Source organism: Schistocerca americana, chromosome 10 (genome assembly GCF_021461395.2).
Source record: "Schistocerca americana isolate TAMUIC-IGC-003095 chromosome 10, iqSchAmer2.1, whole genome shotgun sequence".
NCBI lineage: Eukaryota > Metazoa > Arthropoda > Insecta > Orthoptera > Acrididae > Schistocerca > Schistocerca americana.
The window spans coordinates 190,017,785-190,030,201 of NC_060128.1; the positions used below are offsets into that span (position 1 = coordinate 190,017,785).

Here is a 12,417-nt window from a genome sequence, read left to right on the forward strand (position 1 = left end):
ATTTGTACTGTGAGTTATATACTATCAGCAGCCCGCGTCAACCTGCAACACATCATAAAATCTGCTGATCTGCACTGCAAGTCTGGAAGCTAAAAGAAATAATATTATTTTACTGTTACTTTACCGCTTCCTTGCGGTATGATAGACTATATTGGAAGTCGTTTGAATACGCCGCGGCAGCGGCTCTTTCGTTCGCTACGCAGCTCAGCACCACAGATAATATTTATATAACTGAAAAATGTCTCAACAGGATGGGATAATAGGCAAGCAAGCTTTAACAATTAATAATGCAAGTTTTCATTTACATAACTCTATTAAAACATTTAAATATTTCAATTGTTACACACCTTTATGAATTCACACGTAATGGCGTACATCTCTTAGTCTCGACAAAAGAATGCTACACTAGCGTTCGCTACTACGACACAGGATATCTTACTCGCTCGACTCCCGGATGAAGAAGGCAAAGAAATTGATGTTCGTCACGTATTATATACTAGTTACTTATTTTAATCTTTGTTCGACATTTATCGTCTGTGGCGGTTTCATTACTCGCCGACGCAGATATTCTCAAAAATAAATAATAAAAAAAATACATAATTTTATACAATAACACAATATGATACATATAATTTTCTCGTTACTACATAATATGTTGTTTTTGTTTCTTACTAGACGTTACAGAACCAAGAATGCACCGCTTCTTTCACTGCTTCGTCCGAGGCAAATCGACAGCCTCTTAATGCCTGAGTGGACCAAACAAGTGATAGCCAGAAGGGGCAAGATTGGAACTATATGGAGGATGATACAATACTTCAAGTTTGAGATTCTGGAGTGTTTCAGCAGTGTGGGCAGCAGTATGTTGACGGGCATTGTCGTGCAACAACACAACACCTTTTGACAGCAATCCTCGGCGTTTGCTTCGAATTGCAGGCTTTAGCCTGGCAGTAAGCATCTCACTGTAACGTACACTGTTTATTGTTGTGCCCCTTTCCCCATAATGTTCCAGTACTGGAACTTGTACGTCCCAAAAAACCGAGAGCATCAGTTTTCCTGCGAACGGTTAGGTCTCGAACTTTTTATTGCACGGCGAATTTGGATGTTTCCATTCCATACTCTGCTGTTTACTCTCCGGCTCGTAATGATGAATCCATGTTTCGTCACCAGTAATGATCCTCTCTAAGAAGTTCTACATCTACATTCTACATTTATACTCCGCAAGCCACCCAACGGTGTGTGGCGGAGGGCACTTTACGTGCCAATGTCATTACTTCCCTTTCCTGTTCCACTCGCGCATGGTTCGCGGGAAGAACGACTGCCGGAAAGCCTCCGTGCGCGCTCGAATCTCTCTAATTTTACATTCGTGATCTCCTCGGGAGATATAAGTAAGGGGAAGCAATATATTCGATACCTCATCCAGAAACGCACCCTCTCGAAACCTGGACAGCAAGCTACACCGCGATGCAGAGCGCCTCTCTTGAAGAGTCTGCCGCTTGAGTTTGCTATACATCTCCGTAACGCTATCACGCTTACCAAATAATCCTGTGACGAAACGCGCCGCTCTTCTTTGGATCTTCTCTATCTCCTCAGTCAACCCGACCTGGTACGGATCCCACACTGATGAGCAATACTCAAGTATAGGCCGAACGAGTGTTTTGTAAGCCACCTCCTTTGTTGATGGACTACATTTTCTAAGGACTCTCCCATTGGATCTCAACCTGGTACCCGCTTTACCAACAATTGGCTGGCTCTGAGCGCTATGGGACTTAACATCTATGGTCATCAGTCCCCTAGAACGTAGAACTACTTAAACCTAACTAACCTAAGGACAGCACACAACACCCAGCCATCACGAGGCAGAGAAAATCCCTGACCCCGCCGGGAATCGAACCCGGGAATTACCAACAATTAATTTTATATGATCGTTCCACTTCAAATCGATCCGTACGCATACTCCCAGATATTTTGCAGAAGTAACTGCTACCAGTGTTTGTTCCGGTATCATATAATCGTACAATAAAGGATCCTTCTTTCTATATATTCGCAATACATTACATTTGTCTATGTTAAGGGTCAGTTGCCACTCCCTGCACGAAGCGCCTATCCGCTGCAGATCTTCCTGCATTTCGCTGCAATTTTCTAATGCTGCAACTTCTCTGTATACTACAGCATCATCCGCGAAAAGCCGCATGGAACTTCCGACACCATCTACTAGGTCATTTATATATATTGTGAAAAGCAGTGGTTCCATAACACTCCCCTGTGGTACGCCAGAGGTTACTTTAACGTCTGTAGACGTCTCCATTGAGAACAACATGCTGTGTTCTGTTTGCTAAAAACTCTTCAATCCAGCCACACAGCTGGTCTGATCTTCCGTAGGCCCTTATTTTGTTTATCAGGCGACAGTGCGGAACTAGCCGGCCAGTGTGACCTTGCGGTTCTAGGCGCTTCAGTCTGGAACCGCGTGACCGCTACGGTCGCAGGTTCGAATCCTGCCTCAGGCATGGATGTGTGTGCTGTCCTTAGGTTACTTAGGTTTAAGTAGTTCTACTAGGGGACTGATGACCTCAGATGTTAAGTCCCATAGTACTCAGAGCCATTTGAACCATTCAGTGCGGAACTGTATCGAACGCCTTCCGGAAGTCAAGGAAAATGGCATCAACCTGGGATCCTGTATCTAATATTTTCTGGGTCTCGTGAACAAATAAAGCGATTTGGATCCCACACGATCGCTGTTTCCGGAATCTATGTTGATTCCTACAGAGTAGATTCTGGGTTTCCAGAAATGACAAGACACGCGAGCAAAAAACATGTTCTAAAATTCTACAACAGATCGATGCCACAGATATAGGTCTATAGTTTTGCGCATCTGCTCGACGATCCTTCTTGAAAACTGGGACTACCTGTGCTCTTTTCCAATCATTTGGAACCTTCCGTTCCTCTAGAGACTTGCGATACACGGCTGTTAGAAGGGGGGCAAGTTCTTTCGCGCACTCTGTGTAGAATCGAATTGGTATCCCATCACGTCCAGTGGACTTTCCTCTGTTGAGTGATTTCAGTTGCTTTTCTATTCCTTGTTGCCTCTTCGTTACCGTAGCGATCCAAATGTTTTTTGCAGACTTCCAAGCGCGTTTGTTTATACAACTGTGTGAGTTGTTTTCGGACCCATCTTGCACAAACCTTATGAAACCCAAGTCTGTTGTGGATGATTTCGTAGGCAAAACCGTGAATAATTTGCAGACGATGTGGCACTTCGTCAACAGCTAATCGTGTGGCCAAGAGAATCATTTCATGTGAACGCTCAATGGTTTCTTCATTTGTGGCGGTAAACGGTAGTCCGGCTCCTTCATCTCGCGTAACACTTGTGAGACCATTTCGGAATTTTTCAATCCATTCGTAGACACTCGGTTGTGGCAAAACACTGTTCCCGTACTGTACCGAAAGTCTCCGATGAATTTCGGCCCCTGATACGCCTTCCGACCACAAAAAACGGATCACCGAACGTTGCTCTTCTTTGGTACAAATAGACAGCGGAGCAGCCATGATTAACAGCACGGCAGCGATAACGAAACTAATATAGCAGCTTGAAAATTGCAAAGATATAACAACAAATAAACAAAGCATACGTCATCAACGTGAAACGACAGTACTGTCAAAATAAACAAAAATATAACTAAATTGCCCGTAATAATTGACTTACCCTCGTACATTTACAGGCGCTGGTGCCTCTAACTTTGACGCTCGTTGGATGACATCTCTGAACATGGGTTTCTATTCAAAATATTGTGTATTCATTGCCCTCTACAAATCCTATAAGTTTGTAACGGAAATTTCCGATAACCTTGCATGTTCCAATTTTACCGTCATAAATGCATGGTGCAAAGTAGAAGTACGTGTTAGTGGGTGAACGATATGAGGAGGCTCCTGTTCACACGTTCGTTGCACAAGCTGTTTTTGCAAAATAAATAAATAAAAAATTAGTAGATTATGTAATTAGTATTACAGTCTTCAGAAATAGTGATTACAGTAATGATCTTTTAACAACAGGAAATTATATTTCATCCTTCAGGGAGTAATTACTCCAGGTTGAGAACCGCTGTTGAGGGTGCTGTGGTGGCTGCTTGCGTGGAGGTGAAAATATTCGCGCGAGATAGGCAGAGACTGGTGACACGAACAGTATAGTACCCAATGGCCTCTGGACCCTGCAGCTTCCGGGAAATGACCCTAAGGATAACCTCGCGACTTAGCAACGAGGGCTCTCTACCGCGCGTATTTCTCCAAACGCCGGCTCTTCCTTCCACGGAAGACGCACTTCTTCGCAGATGCGCGCGCCGTGCGTCAGCTGTTTGCTTCGGCGACGTCGGCCAATGGGAATGCAGGAGCGGCGGCTGCAGCCAATGGCAGAGAGGCTGCTTCGGCTGTCTCCGCGTCGCCTCCGCTACAGTCGCTGTCGGTCCGTCGCGGTGTTCACATCTCTCTCTCTCTCTCGCCGTCTGCCTTCGCTCCGTAGATCGCCCAAGCAGAAGGTAAGTTAGCGCTGGCCTCCGCCTGCAGCGTCTACTAACGGCCTGCGTAAACATAAACAGTATGGAGGAACCTCGTTTATCCGGACTACATGGGACCGAAATTTTCTTCGCTCGGTGACTGGGTGTCTGTGTTGTCTTCATAATTTCATCTCCATTAACGCGCCAGTCGTCGAGTACAAAGACTTGTACTAACAAGGGAACCTCCCCATCGCACCCCCCTCAGATTTAGTTGGCACAGTGGATAGGCCTTGAAAAACTGGACACAGATCAATCGAGAAAACAGGAAGAAGTTGTGTGGAACTACGAAAAAAATAAGCAAAATATACTGAGTAGTCCATGTGCAACATAAGCAACATTAAGGATATTGTGAGCTCAGGAGCGCCGTGGTCCCGTGGTTAGCGTGAGCAGCTCTGGAGGGAGAGGTCCTTGGTTCAAGTTTCCATCGGGTGAAGATTTTACTTTCTTTATTCTCGCAAAGTTGTGATCCGTCCGTTCGTTCATTGACATCTCTTCTCTGTTCACTGTAATAAGTTTAGTGTCTGTGTTTTGCCACCGCACCGCAAAACCGTGCGATTAGTAGACGAAATGACGTGCCTCTCCAGTGGGCACCGAAAACATTTGCTCGCAAGGTCATACGTCAACCGATTCCTCCACAGGACAACACGTCTGATATATTCTATACGACACTGGTGACGGCATGTGCGTCACCTGACAGGAATATGTTGTCGACCCATCTAACTTGTTCACTTGGCGAATGGGTAAAAAGATTCTTCTACCTTGCCGATTTAGGTTTTCTTGTGGATGTGATAATCACTCCCAAAAAAGTGATGAAAACATAAGAGTTTGTCACATGAACTGCAACAAATGACTGCAACAGTTTCACAGTCGCACAGTTTTCCCTGTGCTCTGTCAAAACATATGTTTCTAACGTTTTCAAATTTTTCCATGTGTAGACCGTCAAATCCTGCATGTGTCCAAGCAAATCGGAACATGTCCTGGAATTTTGGAGAGCGAAGTTGATTATGTTTGAGTGCCTTAACTTTGATAATAGTGTGAAAATAAAAAAAATTTCTTACGAGGGAGGCTTGAACCAAAGACCTTTCGTTTTCAGCTGCTCACGCTAACCACGGGTCCACGGCGCTTCGAAGTTTACAGTGCCCATGATGCTGCCTATCATGCGCATGGATTACTCAGTTTGTATATTTTGCTTATTTTTTTTATAGTTCCACACAACTTCTTCCTGTTTTCTCGATTGATCTGTGTTCATTTTTTCAAGGTCTATCCACTGTGGCAACTTGTAATTAAATCTGAGGGGGGTGCGATGGGGAGGTTCCCTTGTAAGAGCTCAAAATAACACAGACGGGGTCTCCCGGGAAGTAATGCCATACGATAATCTCGTTTCAGGAGGGCTGTATGTTGGTATCTGGATTATCGAAATTCCGGAAATTTAAAAAAAAAATTGTGACTTTGGTTAAATGCCAGAAACAAACACATTATTCTTATGTACACTCACGAGTGTAGATTATCTCCGCATGTGGGGACTGGATAACGAAAAAGAACAATGAGTTTGTATGCACTAAAATGATCAGTACGTTCCTTTGTAGCCAGATTCTACATCTGCATCTACATCTATACTCTGCAAACTGCCGTGACGTGCACGGCAGAGGGTACAAACTATTGTACCAGTTATTAGGGTTCCTTCCTGTTCCATTCACCTATGGAGCGCGGGAAGAATGATTGATTGAATTGCCTCTGTGGGTGCTGTAATTATCCTCACTATCCCCGTGTGAGCGATATATAGGGGGTTGTAGTATATCCCTAGAGTAATCATTTAAAGTCGGTTCTTGAAACTTTGTTAATAGAGTTTTTCGGAATAGTTTACATCTGTCTTCAAGAGCCTGCCATTTCAGTTCCTGCAATATCTCCGTGACACTCCCCCATGGATCAGACAAACCTGTGACCATTCGCGCTGTGCTTTTGTAGACTGACTGCACTTCTCCAGTGTTCTCCCAATAAACCGAATTCTACCACCTGCTTATAGTTCAGCCGAAGTAATTTCCGTAAGGCGTTCCGAATAAGCCATTATTTTGCTGCCTCTGTGATCATCATAGCGTCTTCACACTGAGCCGCCAACTTCGCCAGCTAATCCACGATCACTGTCGACATTGTCTGCAGACGAACAATCAGCGAAACTCATCAGATGTTATACCGTCATTCACGTCAGTTAATAAACATGTCAGCCGCCCTGGAATGTTCGTAAAAGCCTCAAACGAACTCTTGACTGGTCGACATTGTAACCAGTTTCTTTGTTGAATGTGCAAATTGAGTCAGTAGCCTCACAGACACGTCACCATAGTGCATACAACTTTTCACCCATGAACACAGACACCTTCCTTCTCTCTGATGCAGTTTTACACTCGCGGCTAACGGGGGCAAAACAACGCTGTACCACTTTACCACTCAAGTGTTAAATTGTTAACTGACACCTAGTCAGGCCGTTGGCTGAATTTAATGATTGTCACCGACGATTGTTGCCGCTGTTATTTCCGGAATGTTAAATACTGTACTTAAAAAATGAAATATCGATCCCGATGAACCAGAGACTTGCATTAACGAAGGATGGATAAACGGGGTTCCACTGTAATACGAAAAATCAGTCACTTCTTTCGCAACTTAATTGTGTATTTTATCGATCTAGCTTTCGGGTGATTGGCTCATTGTTTAGCATAAATAACAAAGAAGTTGTGCATACTATTGTTCAAAGATAATCAGCAACAAGTGCAAAATTGTCAAAGAAATTAATTGCTAATACTAGACATATTAAATAATACATTCGTAATCTTAGAACACCAAACACTAAAATAAAGACTGGGCGTACCGATTTATGTTGGGGCGCAACATACCAAAATTGGATAAATATGTGGGTCTAAATGGTACGGCAGAAAATCCACATTTCTGTCCAATTTTGTAAAGTCGTGCCGCATTATAAGTAGATTTGACAGTGTATTATGCGACTGTGAATGTGTTATTTTGCGTTTTTGGTGTAAGCAACCATTTCATTTGTAGTTGTAAATTCTCGTCCGTTCATGTTTGTACCGGCCTTAGACAGCAAGGAGAGCCAATGGTGAATTTTTTTAACGAGCGGCGTATATGCTACGTAGTCAGCGTTTGCGCTGTTTTTGCTTGTCGTGTTCTTTAACAATGTTGTTTAGTTTCCGCGGGTTACGTGAATCTTGTTGCATACTAGACCCATAAAGGTCTACTGGAAATGGCGAATGTACTGGAGAGAGCGATACTGACCTTTGTTTTTAAGTTCGTGGAGATACGTTGCTACGTAGGATGGTCTAGATTAGGTGGCAGATTGGTTAAGAATCTTCCCGGCAGATTAAAACTGTGTGCCGGACCGAGTTCGAGTCTCGGTCCGGCACACAGTTTTAATCTGCCAGGAAGTTTCATATCAGCGCACACTCCGCTGCAGAGTGAAAATCTCATTCTAGATTGGTTAAGAGTTGCCGAAGCCACGAACTGTCAACGCCAGTCTTTCCTTACACGTTGCATAGTCCACGGTTAAGTCACGCCCCTGGTAAAGCCCTATACTTTTCGACTGTGGGCCCATATTTCAAATTTTTGATAATTTTTCCAGCTTGCCGTAGTAACCTGACCATCTCCATGCAAAAATATCTCCGCCTGTGGAGGTTCGTATTACTTGTGTGTTCGTGTCGTTTGTGACGTCATGTAATGGTCATTTCTGGAGACTCGTATCTCCGCCATGTTAATGACGTCGTCGGTCTGTCGGCGCGGTATCGTGTTGTTTACAAGTCGTCCCGGAATCACTGATATTTCCTTCCTATCTTCTGATCGTGGAAGACTTATTTGGCCCATCCTCGTGTACTGGTTGAGTGTTTAGGAAAGCCGCCAGGTCGGGTTAAAGGAAGAGATCGAAGCAATTCAGCGGCAAGCCGCTAGATTTGTTACCGCTAGGTTTTGCCACCACAAGAGCATTACGGAGATGATTCGTGAAGTGAATCAGTAATCCCTGGAGGGCAGACGGAAACGTTTAGGGAACTGGGTTTTGCGATCGACAGCAGAACGATCGCACTGTGTCCAAGATACATCTCGCGTCAGGACGTCGAAGACAAGGTAAGAGAGATCAAAGACCTTACTGGAGCGTATAGATAGTCGTTTTTTCCCCCGCTACATTTGCGAGGGGAAAAGGAACAGGAATTTCTGGCGGTAGTAAAAGCCCACAACATAGTGCCTTGAGAAGTTTGGATGCCAGTGAAGTGTTCCATAAGCTACGCGTTTAGGATTTCGTATGTGATGTTCATGCCTTGTAAATCTTCCCTACTGTCTTCTGCCCAGCTGATTTGGACTTTTTTGAATGAATAGTGTTGGGTAGCCTTTCGAGGAGCATCTCACTGTCGACTCTGTGAATATGGCGGATGAATTTAAAGCGTCTCCTGTCACTGTATTAGTGAATTTGTTAGCGTGTGCAGATAAGATGCTCCCCTGTTACCCAAACTCCGTTTTCATGCGGAGAACCCTATATTTTCCTAAGATTTTTTGGCTCCTGTTTTTAAGGTTGTGTAGCCTGGAGTGCCATCAAACAGCTAAGGTGTCTGAAACACCAATGTTAGCTGTAAAAGAACTGTTTTGCAGTGTCGTGGTTTCGCATTGTGCTGTATCACTTTTTTGTCACTATGGTTCCACATGACTGCGTTTGGAAGGTGGATGGATTTAGACTCTTGTAGCAGTGCGATCTATAAGTTCGTCTCACATTCTGTCTTTAGTGGAGCTTTCCTTGTAATTCCATGCGCATTTTCAAATTAATGAATTTTCTCGTAAAATATCTGAAGGTTTACCTTGCTGATATATTGTGTAGTTTTTCTGCTGCATATTCAGTTGCTTCCTTAGTCTTACTCATGACCACTGAAGCATCAGCGAAAAATAAATATTTGAGACTCATTTTCAATCTAGAATCTCCGATGTTTATACCTTTGTCTTTTACCCATTCTCGTCTCCTTTATTGTTCTTAGTCAATTGCTGCTTATAGCCATTTCCAGCTGGATTAGTAGGTGTCGTCGTCGTCATTGTGTTGTTGTTTTAAGTCCGAAGACATTTGATACAGCTCTCCAGACTGGTCTGTCCCCGCACAAGTCTGTTCCTCTTCTGGAGTATCTTCCGCGGTATGTGGAATACTTACCGGATGCGACTAACGGAAGACGTCGAAAAAGTTCGAAGAAAGGTAACCATTAAAATAAAGCCGTTACCCTTTGTGGCGAAATCTTTACAATTAATTTCAACGGTCATCTTCCTACGAATTCGAAATCATTTTGTTGGTTCCCACTTACATGGGATGAAATTACCATCGTGACAGAATAAGAGAAGACAGAGGGATTACAGCTATTGGCTGCAAGCGGGTAGTGATTGAAGTCAGCGGGGAAATTTGAAAATTTTTGCCTGACTGGGAATCGAACCCCGTTCTCCTGTTCACACACAGATACGTATAATTAAGGCGAGACGACCAACCAGTGCAGATGCCCAGCAGACTCGATCTCTTACTGGAACAGGCGAAATGCGACGAGTAGTGGGGAGTGGGGATAATGGGCGCTACGTCAGTAGTGTGTGGGTAAGTTGGGATTTTGGGTCTGACAGGAGGCGTGCTAGTCCTAGCAGTTGCGTTGATCACTGTGTCCATGTGGAGCCGTGGTCAGAGCATCTGCCTAGAAACCCTGGTCCGAACCCCCGGTCCGGCACTAATTTTCAACTTCCCCCATTGATTTCAATTGATGCCCGCTTGCAGCCAACGTCTGAAATTCATAATGGCTGCTGGATGTATTCCTTTCTGTCTCAATTCATAAGACTTTTAGTTCAAAATAGTGTCTGTTCTTTCGGACGTGTTCTAAAGGGCGTCCGAAAGAAAAGACATCATATGTGTATACAGTAAGAGAAATCGGATCTCGCATGGAAAGATCTGGATGTTCATTTTTTCCACATGCAGTTCGAGAGCGGAAGATTCGAAACAAAGCTCTGAATTATGGTTCTATGGAGCATCTGCAAAATACACACACCAAAAAAGTTTTGCATCACCTCGGTTTCGAGAGTTCCGGAACCTGTACGGAAAAATGGAATAGAGATAAACACAAACATCATTTCCGACCTTTTTATTAGTCATGAAAACCACATATTGCATGTTGTAACACCATACAGGGAGAACTGCAGAGGTGGTGGTCCAGATTGCTATACATATCGGTACCTCTAATACCCAGTAGCACATCCTCTTGCATTAATCCATGCCTGTATTCGTCGTGGCATACTATCCACAAGTTCACTAAGGCACTGTTGGTCCAGATTTCCCACTCCTCAACGACGATTCGGCGTAGATCCCTCAGAGTGGTTGGTGAGTCACGTCGTCCATACACAGCCGTTTTCAATCTATCCCAGGCACGTCCGATAGGATTCATGTCTGGAGAACATGCTGGTCATTCTAGTCGAGCGATGTCGTTAGGCTGAAGGAAATAATTCACAAGAAGTGCACGATGGGGGCGAGAATTGGTGTCCATGAAGACGAATGCCTCGCCAATTCACTGCCGATATGGTTGCACTATGCCATTCACGTATCGTACAGCCGTTACGGCGCCTTAAACGACCACCAATGGCGTACGTCGGCCCCACATAATGCCAACCCTAAACTGCAGGGAACCTCCACCTTGCTGCACTTGCTGGACAGTGTGTCCAAGGCGTTCAGCCTGAGTGGGTTGCCTCCAAACACCTCTCCGACGTTTGTCTGGTTGAAGGCATATGCGACACTCATCGATAAAGAGAACGTGATGCCAGTCCTGAGCGGTAAATTCGGCATGTTGTTGGGCCCATCTGTACCGCGCTGCATGGTGTCGTGGTTGCAAACATGGACCTCGCCATGGACGTCAGGAGTGAAGTTGCGCGTCATGAAGCCTATTGCGCACAATTTGAGTCGTAACACGACGTCCGGCGGCTGCACGAAAAGCATTATTCAACATGGTGGTGTTGCTGTCAGGGTTACTCCGAGCCATAAGCTGTAGGTTGCGGCCATCTGTAGAGAGCAGTCTGTAGGTAGCGGTCATCCACTGCATTAGTAGCCCTTGGGCGGCCTGAAGGAAGCATGTCATAGACAGTTCCTGTCTCTCTCTGTACCTCCTCCATGTCCGAACAACATCGCCTTGGTTCACTCAGAGACGCCTGGACACTTCCCTTGTTGAGAGCCCCTCCTGGCACAAAGTAACATTGCGGACGCGATCCAACCGTGGTACTGACCACCTGCGCGTGGTTGAACTACAGACAACACGAGCCGTGTACCTCCTTCCTGGTGGAATGACTGGAACTGATCGGCCGTCGGCCCCCGTCCGTCTAATGGGCGCTGCTCATGCGTGGTTATTTACGTCTTCGGCCGGGTTTAGAGACATCTCTGAACAGTCAAAGGGACTGTGTCTGCGATAGAATACCCACAATCAACGTCTAACTTCAGGAGTTCTAGGAACAGGGGTGGTGAAACACTTTTTTTGATGTGTGTATTTACAGGGCGACAATTACTGAACTACACGAAATAAAAGATAAATTAGTTACAAACTACGCTGCGCACACACTTTATTCAACATGTAAAAGTCACTACAGATACATATTTAGGTTATGACATGTTCGATATGCCTGCCATCATTGGCGATGATGTGGCGCAGACCAGTAGCGAAATTCTGAATGTCCCGCTGAAGTGTCGGAGCATCGATGCTGCCAATTACGTCCTGAATAGCTGTTTTCAGCTCGGCAATGGTTTCGGGGTTATTGCTGTACACCTTGTCTTTAATATAACCCCCACAAAAAGGAGTCACGTGTGTTCAGATCCAGAGAGTATGGCGGC

General features: G+C 44.8%; 1 protein-coding gene across 1 annotated transcript in view; it reads left to right on the forward strand.

The window, feature by feature from the left end:
* The first annotated feature begins 4,411 nt into the window (after positions 1 to 4,411).
* LOC124552670 (tenascin-X-like) overlaps positions 4,412 to 12,417 on the forward strand; it is a 126,279-nt gene continuing 118,273 nt past the window's right edge. The window contains exon 1 of the mRNA XM_047126994.1: positions 4,412 to 4,526. The gene's annotated coding sequence lies outside the window, so the exon portion shown is untranslated. The remainder of the gene's footprint in view (positions 4,527 to 12,417) is intronic.